The sequence below is a fragment of the Mesocricetus auratus genome, unplaced genomic scaffold (genome assembly GCF_017639785.1).
Source record: "Mesocricetus auratus isolate SY011 unplaced genomic scaffold, BCM_Maur_2.0 Super-Scaffold_100007, whole genome shotgun sequence".
Lineage (NCBI taxonomy): Eukaryota > Metazoa > Chordata > Mammalia > Rodentia > Cricetidae > Mesocricetus > Mesocricetus auratus.
In genome coordinates this window covers 60,825,097-60,841,060 of record NW_024429191.1, presented here as the reverse complement: position 1 = coordinate 60,841,060, position 15,964 = coordinate 60,825,097, and the positions used below count along the sequence as shown (strand labels likewise).

General features: G+C 47.3%; 1 long non-coding RNA gene across 2 annotated transcripts; it reads right to left on the bottom strand.

Annotated features, from left to right (window-relative positions):
• Positions 1 to 3,057: 3,057 nt before the first annotated feature.
• Positions 3,058 to 14,950, bottom strand: LOC121141169. Of its 2 annotated transcripts, none has more exons than XR_005878064.1 (4): positions 14,833 to 14,950; positions 9,125 to 9,279; positions 3,975 to 4,095; positions 3,058 to 3,091 (listed from the first exon to the last, which is right to left on the bottom strand). It is a non-coding gene; the product is annotated as an uncharacterized LOC121141169 (long non-coding RNA). The 2 variants fall into 2 exon arrangements; XR_005878065.1 differs by having other exon boundaries at positions 3,975 to 4,091.
• Positions 14,951 to 15,964: the final 1,014 nt, after the last annotated feature.

Sequence of the window (15,964 nt, the reverse complement as noted above, 5' to 3'; positions counted from 1 at the left end):
TATTTCATTGGTGTCCAGCTTCTTAGTCCACTCTTGACTCCTTGGGCAGCTGGGAGGTAATGGCGAGGCTTCTGGGCTGAAACAAAGGGTCCACTACAGTGCCAGGCTCGTCCCTTGCCCTTCTAGGCCATTCAAGTTTACACAGGTCAAGAGTGTGAAAGAGACACCCACAGATCATATGTTTAGATGTCTAAAAGTTATTCATTCAATGAACAGACTTGTAAACAAAATGTTTATCACCCACCCTAGCAAGTATCCTTGCATTATGACAAAACTACAAAGCATATAAATTGCCATGATAGCAGATATCTACAGAGGACACCTGCGTGGTAGTTCGCCCATGAGTGTCCTGAGGGGGAACTGTGTCTAGATGAGTAATGAAATAGACTTACAGAAGAAGCTAGACTCAAAAGGATAGATAATGTGTGATCCTGCTCACATGGAGCTCAAGAAAAGGCAAAGTGAATCCATGGGAACAGGAAGCAGAGAAGGAGGGCCACGCCTGAGGGTGTCAACCTATCATCTCAGCTACTTAAGAGGATGAGGCAGGAGGAATGAAAGTTCAAGGCCAGCTTGGGCAACACCCTGTCTCAAAACAGAAAATGAAAAGGCCCAGAAGCCAGGCATGGTGGTGCACACATTTAATCCCAGCACTAGGGAGGCAGAGGAAGGCAGATCCCTGAGTTTGAGACCAGTCTGGTCTACAGAGTGAGTTCCAGGACAGTCAGGACTACACAGAGAAATCATGTCTCAAGAAACAAAGAACAAAACAGAAAAACCAAAACCAACCAAACCAAACAAAACCAAAGTAGAAGTCTGAGGATGTAGCAAGATGATAGACTCCTTTCCTAGTACTCTTGAGACCCTAGGTTCAGGTCCTCATTACAGACAAACAAACAAACAAACAAACAAACAAACACCTAAATCCAACAACATTGGAAAACACCAGAAAAGTGAATTGCCTGTAGAAGTTCAGTTTAGCTGCAAAATATTATGGGGGAGTACCTGGGGTGATGGGGTGTTCATATCTAAACTGAGGTGCTGTAGGATATGTTTGCACTCATCCAGACTCACCCAGCAACTCAGAAGGAAAACATTTTACTGCATGCAAATAAAACCTCTCAAACAGTCAAGCCTAATGACAGAATCAGGAGAAATTTAGAACTAGTCATTGCCAGGAATCACACGAAACATACCTGCCCACTGCTTAGATGATCACATATTGACCCCATAACAACTCATTTTTCTTGCAAAGTCACAAGTCTGTAATTATAATTGGGATTTTCATATGATTTGTGTTGCACTAACAGTATATGATCATTCATTCTAAAGTGAACTTGTCTAGGGGACATGTCACAAATGAAGCTGGTTGTCAAGTTGAAACAGTCAAAGGAACACCTGGGATTAGTTTTAGCAACATTCTGAGTCAATCAGAAAATCTGAAATATTATTTCTGCAGATGGTCAATTCAAAGATTATTATTGTTGCTATCATTATTATTTTGAGACATGGCTCCATGTCTTTCAACTGGTTTAGAACTTACTATGTATCTGAGGATGACTTTGAACTCGTTTATCTCCTGAGTTCTAGGATTATAAGCATGCAGCACCATGTCCAGTCAATATGAAGATTATTATTATCTTTTGTGTGTGTGTGTGTGTGAGAGAGAGAGAGAGAGAGAGACAGAGAGAGAGAGATTGAGAGAGAGAGAATAAGAGAGAGAGACAGAGAGAGAGTGTGTGTTGAGTATGCCTAGTTCTGAGAATAACGTGTGCCAGCTCTGGCCTTCCACCTTGTGTGTGGAGCCATTCTTCTATTCAGTGTATGCCAGACTGGGTGGCTAGAAACTTCCAGAGATTTTCCTGTCTGTACTTCTCATCTTTATGTAGGAGTGATGGGATCACAGGCACATGTATTACCACATTTGGTTTTATGTGAGTGCTGAATATTTGGACTTAGGACCTCATGCTTGTGTAGCAAATACATGATAAGCCATCATCACAGTCCCAATATAAGAATCTTATTATTTTTAAAGGGGCATTTTCATTTGTGTATGTGTATGTACAGCTAAGCGCTGGTGCCCATGGGAGCCAGAAGAGGGTGTCTGGTCTCTTGGAGCTGGAGTTACAGGTTATTGTAAATCACACTACTTGGATGCTGGGAACTGAACTCTGGTCCTCTGTAAGAGCAGCAAGCTCTCTTAATTGCTGAGCCATGTCTCCTTTTTTAAGTGCCAAATTTCTTGAATATGGTACATACTTTATATTTACAGTGCATCTCAATGCAAACTAGGCATATTTCAAGTTTTTGATGGTCCATATGTAGCCAGTAAAACTGTAGCAGGTCTCTCAGACAAAGTATAAGAGAATAAAACATCATTTATCCTGTCTCTAAAATTTGAATATATTTTTATTAAGCACTTAAGTTCAAGTAAAAAAGTCAGATCTCTCACATATGATTTCAAAACAGGATTCAAAATGAATTATTAAAATTAAAAGGCATAATTTATATTACAAGGAATTAATATAAACCAACTAAGTAAAAGTCATTTATATACAGCTGGCATTTTAGTTAAAAAATTTAAAGACTTTTAAATATTATTAAATATTTTAGTAACATTTAGAAAATGTTCATAACTCTTGCATTGAAAGTAGGATTTTTGGTTACTGCAGTAAATCCTGTTTTCTACGTCAAGACCTATAGGCCTATGCACATCTCATATGATATATGAATTGCTAATGCTGCAAACTGTTCCTTGGCTGACATGTCAAGGGGAACAGTGCTACAAATAATAATGTGATAACCTGTGAATACTTTTAGAACTACTCATTAGAGCAGGAAGGCAGCCAGAAAATGGACACTTGGCATTACTCAAAAATGATGCTTTGTTTTGCAAGACTGGATTGCATTCCTGCTACCAGCAAGCAAAGATTTGAAAAGCTAATTCATTACTCTTCTTTCTTGCCTTTGGGCTTCTGCGGCTCAGACCCTCTTCACATTCTGGAGTAGAGTTGATGTCACCAACAGCAAGTTCTGGTAGCTTTTCTTTCTTTTTTCTGTATTTGAACTCAATAGTCTTGACTTGAAGAACCTGGGTCCAAAGATAGAGAGAAGTCTTTCCTTGGAATGTGAGCAGTGTGAATCATGAGGGCAAATGCTTAGGATACTGACTGGATTATGTCATGGCAGAGTTGGACCTAACAGCTCTGATGCTATTGAAGGTGTGTGTCTGTGTGTTTTATGTACACATGTGTATGCATACATTCTAGCAGATGGCTGCCTCTTTACAAATCTCTAATGGAGTACACTCGTATCCAATTCTTCAGTGCCGTGTAAGGCAGCTTTTTCCCTGAAAAGATGGAGATATTTTAATAAAGACTATATGACACATTAGCTGGTCCTTTAAAAATCAACTGATCCTGGCCGCCCTCCCCCATTCCTGGTTCTTGGTGATTCTTTCTTAAGGGGCTCTTTGAGTTGAGGCTTTCTGTGCATGTGATTTGACCAAGCAGCTACTTCTGTTGCAGTTGCTGGGAGGACCTGAGCAGGGGCTGGCAAGCTTCCCTTGCAGGGCTGTGGATTCTTCTGAAAGGCTTTAGTCATTTTCTGTAACGAGTCTGTCTCTGTAATGGTTTGGATGGAACCATTCCCTGTAGGCTCAGGTATTTCAACACGAGGTCCCTAGCTGGTGACACTGTTTGGAGAAGTGGCACAGCCCTGCTGAAGGAAGTACCACAGGCTTTCAGAGTTCACAGCCTCACCCCACTCCCAGTTTGCTCTCTGCCTTGGGCTTATCATCGAAGATGTGAGCTCTCAGCTTCTTCCTCCTGCTGTCATGTGTGTGGCTTGCTTTCGTGTCTACCTGTGATAATGGATCATCTCTCTGGAGCCATAACGCAAAACAAACTCTGTGAAAAACTCCTTTACACTGCGTGAATATATGTCACTGAGACTGGTTTAATAAAGCATCTTACCGGCCAGTACCTGGGCAGGATAAAGGTAGGTGGAAGAGGCAAACTGAGAGTGCTGGGAAGATGAAAGGTGGAGTCAGGCGCTGCAAGCAGATGCAGAGAGAAGCAAGATGGGCATGCCTTACTGAGAAAAGGTTCCAAGCCATGCAACAAAGCATAGATGAGAAATATGGGTTAATTTGAAATGTAAGAATTATCTAGTAGCAAGTCTAAGCTATTATCCAAACATTTATAATTAATATTAAGCTTCTGCTTGGTTATTTGGGTGTAGCTTGTGAGACAGAAACTTCTGCCTACAAAAAAAATACAGAAGTTGATCTGTATCACTCCAGGCTCTAGAAAGGAACAGAACTAATAGGATGAGCACACACATGAAGGTGGTTTATTTGATTGCTTTACAGGATGGGGTCTAGGGAGCCAACAACAGCTATCTTACACCAGAGAGGCAGAGATTCTGAGAACAGTTGCTCAGTCCACAAGGTTGGACGTCTTAGCAGTCTCAGGCTGGCATTGAAGGCCTGGAGGGTTCCTGGACTTATTCTTGGAACACTGAAGAAGTGGATTTTATTATCAGTGAAGGAATGCTGCAGCATCAGAGCAGATGAACCTGATGACGGCCATGAAGGCAAGGAGGTGAGAAGCAAAGCTTCCTTCTTTTGCATCCAGAGATGGACTGCTGCCAGAAGATGCCACCCACGTTTAGGGTGAGTCTTCCTGGTTTGAATAATCAGATCAAGGAAATCCCTCACACGGATGCCCAACAGCTCGTGTTTCAGTTGCTGCAGAAGCAGTCAAGTTGACAACCAAGATGAGCTATCACAGTCCTGGATGCGGTTGGGTGACAGTTTTTCACTAATGAGTGCAAAGGGAGCAAGTGAGTATGGGAATGGTTCATTTTCACTTTCCCCTTGTTGCTAGACCTTCACCATCTATAGGAAGATGAAAAAAAGCCAAAAGAGAATTTCCCACAATCCTCTACTCTCCTCTTAAGGAGCACAGCTGGCACTGAGTCTTGATTTCCTCTGGTTCCAATGCCCTGGATAGTGATGAGAATGGGCAGGAGGCCAAAGGGAGCTAGGCCCCTTGTCTGTACAGGAGCCCAGCCCATCTGTGGTCAGTGTGAATGTAGGTAGTACCATGCTAGTGGGGAGATGCTTACCCTGTATCCATGGTTACAGGGGCATTTTATTTGTTTCTATATCTGTGTCCTCTCTCAGCTACCTCATTATTGGTTAACACCTTGTATTTGGCACATAGTGGTACCAGAGATTGTAGTCATAGTGAGTTCTTTATTGACTCACACTGTGTGCCATGCTCAGGGAGGGGAAGTAACTGATTTAGACTGTGCTTTCCTATAGCTTACTGCTGCCCTGGGACAGTGGACAGGGTAGAAAGTCTAGCAGCAGACCTCCTTAAGGACAGCAGCCTCAGGGATATATTCAATCTGAGGCTTCCAAGTAAGGCTCCATAATTCAGCCTGTGACAGTCTAGGGGCCTCAACATAGAGGAGATAAATCGAGCTACTTGTTGAATGAAAATGGGAACAAATGAGCCTCACACTCAGGCTGAGAACCTTAAAAATGGGGGACAGGAATGTCGCTGAAGCTTTCAATTGAATCCCTGTAAAATGCCCCCCAGAGAAAGCAGGACAGGACAGGGAAAGTTACTGGGGAGTGCAAGCAGGGAGGGTTGCTGAGAGCTGGAGGGCCCACTGAGGCCAGGGACAAATGACTCCCACTTGCCATTCCTGCAGAGAAAGCCTGAGCCGTAGCCTGGGAAGGCTACTGATCCGGAGCAGGAGCAAGCAAGATGAGCTGTCGCTGCTTGAGGACAAATCTCTTTTAATTTTGTTCTCTGGAGGAGAGAGTGGGGGCGGGTCAGCATCAGAGAAAGAGATTGGCTCAATAAGTAATGGCCCTGCTGGTTCCACTAACACCCCAGCTGAGGGATGAGAGAGCAGTGCCCCCACTCCTTATTGATGCTGGGCCTAGCTGCCAGGGGATAGGGAAAGACCAGTTGCTTTTCCCACTTGGCCAGTCCTGGAACAAGCAATCTGGGAGGGTTCTTTTTTTTTTTTTTTTTTGGTTTTTATGAGACAGGGTTTCTCTGTATTGTTTTGGAGGCTGTCGGTCCAGCCCGGCCTCGAACTCACAGAGATCCGCCTGCCTCTGCCTCCTGAGTGCTGGGATTAAAGGCGTGCGCCACCACGGCCTGGCCGGGAAGTTTCTTAAGAACCTTGGGTCACTATCCCTTTTGAGGGCTGAATGATCCATTCACAGGAGTCGCATATTAGATACCCTTCACAGCGAATGTTTACATTGTGATTCATAACAGTAGCAAAATTACAACTGCCAAGTAGCAACGAAAATAGTTATATGGGGGGGCGGCTCACTACAACAGGCAGAACTGTATTAAGGGCCCAGTATTAGGAAGGTTGAGAACCACTGCTGTAGGAAATGTGAATGTGGCCTCTGTGGAGCTTTAAGGACAGTCTATCTGGGAATTCTCAGTGAGCCTGGATAAGGTCTAATGAAAGCTGTGCCTGCTCAACTTGTAGGCAGCTCCATGCTAGAGTCTCCTCCACCCCAAGCCAATGTTCCCTGCTTTTATATATCTTTGGAGAAAGGCCTTAGGAATCCTATGGGTGTCATTAGCTTCCTGGTTCTTATGACCCCTGCTTCTTCCTTCAGGAGGGAATGTTTTAATTCTGAGGAGATAAATACACATCAGTCACTATGTAGTGTAGAGTTGTCCTTCCTGTTCCCCAGAGTCTGCAGAGTTAACCTTGTGTTTGAGGAAGCAGGCCCAGAACAGTACAGGGATCCTGTCCCTAGGCTGGCAAATGCCTGATCTCTGCGCAGTCCTCTGCCTGAGCAATGACAGATCAGACAGGCAAGAAAGAGGCTGCAGCGGGAAAGCCAGGAAGCCTGGGTGTCCTGGTGAGCACATGATGGGGAGACAGAGTGAGCGTTGGGGTATGCCTGCTTCTGTTGGTGATAAAGGAGACAGAAGGGGCCTCGTGCTGGTGCTGGAACTTCAAGAGGGCTGGAGAGGTGACTTAGTAAAGGTCTCACAGCACAAGCATGAGGACCTGAATTGGGATTTCCTAGGACCTATATAAAGCTAGATGAGGTATGGTGCCGGTAATCCTAGTGCGCCTACGGTGAGATGAGGTGGAGTATCTCCAGAAGCACCCTGGCCAGCCAGGCTGGCGTACACAGGAAAAAGTACCTGCCCTAGGCAAGGGGGAAAGTGAGGAATAACTCCAGAGGTTGTGGTGTGACCTCCACACTGGAACTGTGGCACATACATGCCTAGAGTCACACACATGAGCCCCCCTCTCATATGCACATACACGCATGCACACACAGATAAATTAATATACTAATATGGGAAAGACTGCTTCTGAAATTTTGGAATGAAGTCAATCTTAGCCCCTGCTTTGACTTCTTGTTGGTCAAGGCCAGGTTCATCTTTGCATCAGTTTCCTGATGTGTTCAAGGGGGGGGGGACTGATTACAAACCTTCATAAACAAGACCTAAGGATCAGAGCGTAGGCACAAAAGCACATTGATGCCTATAGACAACAAAGGGAAGGGCTAGTGGCAAGGATTTGAGAAAGGTTCTAAGGGGAAAGAGATGGTGGGGGAGAGGACAGCAAGCAGAGGGGAAAGCCAAAGGAAGGAGGAGTTGGCAAATGCAATTTGTAGGAGGTCATTGATCTGTACCAGGCTCCTGTACTGACCCAAATAGATCAAACCAATATGGAGTTGTTCAGGCTAAACCAAGCAAATGAACTTAAAAGTGCAGTCATGTAACAAACAGCCAGGCCTTGGTCAATTGTAGCAGTTGAGTGACAGTCACCGATGGAAGACCACCTAGGAGGCCGGCCAATTCAACACCAAGCTTTGTATCTCACCCCTCCTATTTCAATGCTCACTTCTGCTTTCTGTCCCCGGATTCTTCCTGACCACATTCAGTGCAGTGTTCTTTAAACCTGCTCTGGTTCTGAGGGCTACTCAATTCTAGAATCACGAGATGGGAAAGATCTTTATGCTAAACTTGTTGTAATGTTGACTTTGGATGAACCAAACCTCATCTGGTCTCTATAGACAGTTAATTTCTTCTGGTAGTTTGTGGTTCAGTGTTTTGACTTCTTGATGGTGTAGATGAGGTTCAGCTCTATTGGAAAGACACTTTCCCCCTTTCTCTCTCTCTCTCTGTCTCTGCCTCTGGTTGTCTCTGTCTCTTTATGAAACAGGATCTCATGTATCCCAGGCTGGCTTTGAGCTGACTCTATAGTTGAAGCTGGCCTTGGGCTCCTGATCCTCCTGCCTCATCTTCCAAGCACTCAGACTATAGGCATGTGATATGCACCTGACTTATGGCATGTGGGGGAACCAGTCCAGACCTTGTACATGTTAGGCAAATACTCTGTCAACTGAGCTCCAGCCTCAACCGGAAACTGTACTTTGCAATTCAATCTTTGCCCGGTCCAGAGTCATGAAGTAGGACATATTGTCAAGATGCTGGACAGACGCAGTGGGCCAGTGCTCCCAGTTAGTCATGAGATCATCAGGGGACACAAAGCAGTCTCCCCTGCATGGTGTGCTGAGGCATAGCATCTGTTGGATTAAATGTATTTTCATTTTATGATTTTTTTCAATGTGTGATGGGCTTAACAGGACATAACGCCTCTGTAAACGGAGGAACACCTGTGACTTAGTCACTTTCCTGGAAACACAATGCATTTGACATGTGTCTTTGACAGTACCTGCTGGGATGCAGTAGACTTTGATGTGGTAGGGAAAAGGGGAGTCTTGTTTTTAGACATGTCTCAGCCCAGTCCTGACTGCACTGGGTGCCTCCCTATTTTTGATACTGAGGGAACAGGGGTTCAGTGTGGCTAGGGACTGACAAGACAGCTCAGTAGTTAAGTGTGCCTGCTACTCTTTCAGAGGATCTGAGTTTGGTCCCTAGCCCCCATGTCTGACAGCTCACAACCACCCATAACTTCAGAGAACCCCTTTCTGGCCTCCAAGGCTACCTACATACATATGGCACACCAACACACAGGCACACACATAATTAAAAAATAAATCTAGGAAACTAGAAAAGGAAATGATGTGACTGAAGTGGAATATGCTACTCACCTTCCCAAAGCAGCATTGAGTTGTACAGTAGATTCTGTGAGCACTGGGAGGTATGACTGGGAGAGTCTAGAAGACTCACGGCTGAAGTGCTTATGTAATTGGCTCCAGTAGGATTCCAGGCGTGCTCTAAAGAGGGGGGAGAGCTCAGGTTCTCTCTGTGGAAGGGACAGAAAGGCCAGGCTTTGATAACACTGGGGTAAACAGTTATTTCTCTCCAGGATCTTCCCAAAGGTGAGAACGATTATAATAGGAACCACGAACTATGACTTTCTAACATTTGGTTCTGAAGGTGCAGGTGGCTGCACTGGAAGTCCTACATGCTAGGCCACCCCCAGGAGACACGGCCATCCTGGGCAGCCAGGGAAACAAGACCTGCGCTGCCTCCCACCTCCCTGCCAGTTCTGAGACTGCTGGGCTGGGCTGGCTGGTCTTCTCTCTGCAAGGCTGCTCTCCTGTTTGCCACTTTGCCGCTGAGTGGATGGATGGCTTTCAGGCCCCATTTTTCTCCCATAGCGGTGGGGAAAATGAATCTCGCCAAGTGTTGCCGACACCATCTTACCAGGTTGCACATCCATCGCAGACTGGGGCCGCTGACAGAGCACAGGCCATCCCTCAGCCCCACACCGAGGCCCAGGGGACAGACTGGTGAACATTTAGCATCTCTTCCTGCTGCTCTGGCCCTCCTCCCCCATCCTTGCTGACTGCCTCCGTAGGCTGGGATGGCCATGATAATTTTGCAAAAAGCTCTTCCAACACAGGCTAGGTGGAGGGATGGCAATGGTCCTGTCCTGCTCGCCTCTGTAGACAGCATGGGGAAAGGTGACACCCGCTGATTTCTTAAAAGCCAAGTCTGCAGAGGATAGGGGTCAGAAGCCGTTTCTCTACACTACACACTTGAGCACTGAGGACCAGTCACTCCAGGCTCAGGGTCTTGGTTTCTTCCAGTACTGGATTGGAATCTTTTCATTGCTTATTCCAGAACAAAACTGCATGGAGCATTTAAAAGCAGGACACTGATGGTTCCATTTAGGAAGCATTTACTGTGTGTAAACTTGTATGGAAATGGCTACCGGCTTCCATAACCACCTGGGGGGGGGGAGTGAAATTCGGCCTGTTTTATAGATTAGATAACTATAATACAGATTCAAAGTGATGTGTGACAGACAGTAGAACCAAATCCGAAAGTCCTTTCTTCCTGCGTGGTGACACAGTCCTAGACTTAGGGAACCTTCCAAAGAGTAAAACACTGAAACTGGGGAATCTCAAGAGAACCCTTGGCCTTCTGTTCCTGGGCTCAGTTAATACTAGCATGACCTGGTTCTAATCCACCCCTTCCCTCCCCACCACGGCCAACTTCCTGAAATGCAGTGGGATACTTTGTTCAGGCATGTTTAACAGCTGCTGCTGGCACGTACCAGGTCAGGATAAAATCTAGAGTCTTGGTGCTTGCTGGTTTGGCCTGTATCCGGTTGCTGTGACTCTGTAGCTCACTCAGTAGCAGAATCTGTGTCCCCTTCTGCAACTCACAGGCTCTTTTGTCTCGTTTGTTTTCCCCTCTGGAGTGTGAGTCTTTCCTCCACAGCCTGCATGTTATCCACAGAAAGTTTGGACCTAAAAATGCCTTTCCTACATATGTGGCCATTAGATTTGTTTCTTCCCGATCTGCATTTGGGGAAGGGCTGCTGGAGAAAAGGTTTAGCTATAGACCAGGTGTGGTGGCTTGTGCCTGCAATCCCAGCAGTCTGGAAATGAGGCAGGAGGATGGAGAGTTTGAAACAGTCTGAATATACAATGAGTTCAAGATCAGCTTCAAATGCTTCAAAAGACCCTGACTCAACAAACACAGCAGGTTATGCTAATTTTTTACAGGAGACAGATGTACAGGATTCTGTTTGTGGGTGCGTGCGTGCTTGTGTGTGTATGCGCGTGTGTGTTCATGTGTATGTAGGTGCTTGAGTGGGACAACCTAAGCTGTCATTCCTCAATGCTGTCTACCTTGTTTGTTTATTGTTTATTTTTGAGACAAATTCTCTCATTTGCCTGGAACTCATCAAGGTGGCTGGCCAGTAAGCCCCAGGGATCAGTCTCTCCCTCCCAGCACTGGGATTACAAGTATGCACCACCATCATGCCACCATGCCTGACCTTATTTTTATTTATTTATTTTCATGGGGATAGAACTCAAGTCCTCACAGTGCAAGTATTTTACCAACCGTCTCCCAGCTTAGGACTCTTTTAATACCCTCTACTGCCATGATGACCACCTAGTGACTGGATTATAGGGGGCCAGAAGATCAAGTCCTTGTGACAGAGAGATGCCTGCGGAGGCCTAACAGCCTGCCTAGGCCCCCAGAGAGTAGAACTAGGAGTGGGTGCCTTTTACCAGGAGGGTGGCATAAGTACAGAGTCTCCCACAGACTCTCAACACTGTACCCACATTCCATTTATCTGGAGTGCATTGTAGTCTAGTTAGGGCTGGAGGTTTGCTTTCATTTGCGTTGTAAATTCTACTCCAATCTGAGATGAGAAAGTGGTCTTATTTACTCTTAAAAAGGAGTCCCCTTCTCCTGTGACTTGGGAGGGGTCCATGCTCAGGCCTGGAATTGAAGGGGGCACAAAAGGGCTTGGGATAGGATTTAAATGCTGACATCCCCTACCTCAAGTTGATCTTTGTACAGTTTGGATCACTTTGAGAACGGAATGAAGTCCACGTCAAACACTACACTCTCTTTACACACCATTTTGGGAGGCTGTGTACTTCTCAAAGTTCATCCCCTGGGCCTGCCTCCGTTTCAGATGCTCTGACAGTGTGAGAGCCCCTGCATGTGAACCCTCACTCCTGTTTCCCCCAGGGCTGACCATCACTGGGATTCTGGACTCCTACCGGCAGTGGGTGATGGGATGTCCTTGGCCTAAGCAAGTCTCCAAGCTACCTCACAAATTCAGGGCTATGGAGGAGATGGTGAAGTTTTGGGTGGAGGAGTGTAGAACCCAAGATTTGCTGTGCTGTGTTCCTTGTGTGAACTCTGAACTGCTCTTAACAGGAATTGTCATCCTATAATGGGAGTGGGGTCGGGAACTGGACCAGGGATATTTTCAGTGGAGAACCTGATATGATTCCCCTGGGATGCTCTTTCTACTGAATCTCTGTTTAGGTCTGTATAGAAGTGAGGCGGACTGCTCCCTGATATACACCCCAGGCTGAAGTAGAGCTGATCCCACAGTCCTTTCCCTGGGTGTGCATGTGAAAAACAAGGCCTCTGTCCCTGATCCCTATTCCCAGCCAACCCAGTGTGGCCTTGTCCATAGCACACATATGAAGCACCTCCTGTGTGCAGGCCCCAAGCCAGATGTGGACGGCAGCACTGAGTAAATAAGGCCAGTCTTTAGGGAGTTTCGCCCCAGTGTCGGGAAGGGAGGATAGAGCGTTAACTAAACAGAAGGCGGTGGCAGGTGTGGTGAAGGACCTGGCCTGCTGGAGGCTGAGCCATGTGGAGGGCTTGGTGAAGGGGCCAAGGAAGCCCTCTGAGGTGCAACTGTGGGCAGAGGTGAAGCCACCACTTTTCCTAGCATTTTCCAGGGGCCCTAGAGCAGTTCAGGCAGTTCAGCAGAAACTGGTTCCTGGCCTCATCTGGGTCTGGAGGAGACAAGCAGGTGGCAGCTTCCTGTCTCAGGGACCTTGGAGCCTGGGGTACAGCCTGTGTACATCTGTGGCCAGGAGTCACAGCCCACCAGGAGGCTCCTCCCCAGAAGAAAGGGTTTGTGGGTAACATACACACTCCCTGGTCACCCCCTATTTTAGGAAAAGAGCATGCCCCGCTCCAGCTCCAGATCTTCTTGTTCTTGATTCACTCCTCTCCTCTTCTGCCCTAGGTCCCTCCCTCTGGAAAGGCCTCTTCAGGAGAACTAAGATGTAGGCTTTGGGAAAGGAGAAGGACATAAGGATGGAGTTGGAAGAGGTGGCAGCCAGCCACAAAGCTGTGTCCTCAGCAGCCTGTGAATGAGACCTAGAGAAAAACCAGAGAGATGCTCCCTGGCTTGGGCTTGGCTTTATCTGCCCCTCACCCTGTAGATAGACACCAGTGCCCTTAGAGCCCTGTGCTGGGCTACAGAGGGGACGGGAGCTGAGTGTGGTCCTGCATGGTAAACAGCAGCTGGCCCATTGTATCAGAGACCCGACTCTCAGTGTCCCGGGCCTGGCCTTCCTAAGCACTCTGTTCCCTGTGAGATAACCCGGGTTGGGAAGGCGGACATACTGTCCCTGTTCTGAGTGTGGTCCCCTCATTTTAGAGTTATCCCAGGCATTGGGGAACTCAGGGTGGAGCGTGTCCTGAGGGATGCTTTGAAAGCAGACAGAGCTACACCAGTTCACAGCTACCCTCTTTTGAGTCACCTGTGACATTCACCACACACACACACACACACACACACACACACTGAACCCCACCTCTGTGTAGTAAAGTAAAATATCAATATACCAATGTCTCTCTTTTAGAGACTTCCAAAGTCTTCAGGGAACTTCTCAAGTTCCCTGAGAGATGACGCAGGTCAAGAAGGAAGACGAAATGCCAAGAAAAAAAATTGGTAGCATTAGATGGACACTGAGACCAGACCTTCATGTCACCTCACTTGAGAAATGCATCTTTCTGTGAAAGATCATAAAATAATAGTTCGTGTTTGCTGAGGTGATCTGAAGGGTTAGCCAGTCTCTGTTATCCAGTGAATGACTCATTTAATTCCCACAAGAACCTCTGAGATGGGAATTTTATCCCTGTTTCATGGACCGGGAAGCAAAGCTCAGGGAAGAATCAGCCGTGCTCCTCCCGTGGCCCAGCGAATTGAGTCATACCACCTGGCAGCCAGCCTCAGCCGGGGCTCCTCCCAGAGTCCCTTTCTTACTGTGGCACAAAGGACCAGGCACCCTAAATGAGGGCTTCTGTCCCCAGGTTCCACCCCAACAGGCACCAGCCCTGAGTGAATCATTTCATTAGTGTTAATAACACAGTCCCTTTAACTGCAATGTTTCCAAATAGAGGGCCCTCTAGTCACTTTAATGAACAGATAAGAATCTTTGTAATTAACTCAGTGATGGCTTGCATGTGAATGGCAGTCTTCGGAATGCGGGCAGAGCTTTTATTTACTGCTGTAAGTCTGGGCTGCTTCCACAAGCTCAGCACACACTCGGGCTCCTGAAGGTTATTTATGCAGATGGGTGGCAGCCTGTCCACAGAGGAACGTCAGGGCCCTGGAACTTCTAGTGCGGCCTGATTCTAAGTTACCTCCTTCATTAAGCCCAGGCTTAGACTCATAGCCCTAGTGGTCATCCAGGTGACTTGTATCTTCTCAACCTCAGCTCAGCCCCGATAAAATGGGGGACCGGCCGCTTGGATGCCGTGAGGCTCTACCAGCCTCTATGCACGTGTGCAACTAAGAAGTGTGTGCGTGGGTGCATGTGAGGAGTGTGCAGGAGTATTGTAAGGATCCAGGAATTATGCTGGCCTGCCCTGTCACCTGGAAGAATACACTCAGGCAGTACCTTGGTCAGCCCAGAGTTTCATTGACTGCTAGTCTGCACTCAAGTGCAAAGGACCCCTTTCAAAGAAAGACCCCACGCCCAGCCCGCTGTTCCCCTGGGGCAGACAAGACTTTTCCGGTCTCCCTTGCCTCTTCTGTCCTCGGTCTCTGTGTCTCTTTACCTTATTTTCTTACCTCCCCCTCAACAAAACTTTCAATGAGTCACGTCTACAGGTGTCTGTTTCCCCATCCGCCCGCAGTACTGACCGCGATCCTCAAGGTCCCAGTGCAGGACTGGGGACCCTCCACCTGCCGCCCACCACGCCACGCTGCATTATTACTAACAAGTATGAGTTGTGCGCATGAATGGAGCCTGCATAGGCGTTCCCAGGAGGGGTGTGTACATACGACACACAGTAATTTCTGGAATATTGCAACTTTCTCTCGTCAAACAAAGAGAGAATCTCAGGTGACTTAGAAGGTTCTGGAAACTCTGAGGGTTACATGATCCTCCCAGGGTGATGGAAGCAGTAACTGGTAGAAGTGAGAGGAGACTCTTCTGCCTGCTGAGCTGCACAGTGAGCTCTAGGGATGGAACTTTTGACAGTCGTCACCCACACTGCGGTAGGCTTTTCGGTGACACGGTTGCCTTTGAGCCACCCACGCTCCTGTGAGTCCAGCAAACTCAGTGGCTACCAAGCTGGACTTGGCTGGAATGCATTCCCGTGCCTATCGCTGGCGCCCTGTTCACATCTCTCCAGGAAAAGTCACACAGCCCTACAAGGGCACATGACAAGTGTGTACACACGTGCATACAAGGAATGTGTGTGCTTGTGCGTGTGAGAAGGGTGTGCATTTGTGGATGCACAGGGAACAGACACTTGCTCGTGTATATGCAACTTGGGCGGGCGCTCTGCGCCTGCGCTCTGTGATCCAGAGGCCTATGTCTGGGGCTTCTATCAATGGCTGCAGTTTAATCACCTGGACCGGTGGCTTCAAAGTAGAGTTTTCTGAGAGTCAGCCATTGCTGGAATGTTCTGCTCTCTCCAGTCCCTGGGAGAATGGACTAGCCAAAGTCGCATCCTCACCTACTCCATAGCCAGTTCCACAGAGGACAATCTGGACCTGAACCTGGAGGGTATGGGGAAGACACCATTTTACCAGTGTGCAAGTGTGTGTCTGTGCAGGCAGAGGGCAGAGGGCAGAGGGAGGGGACTGGCATTCCAGAGTCCTGCCATCGCCTCCCCATTTCTATCTCCTGAGTAGCAGAGCCTGTGCCCAGGACAGGGTAGGGAGATGGTAAGTATACAGGAGGAGCAGAGACAAA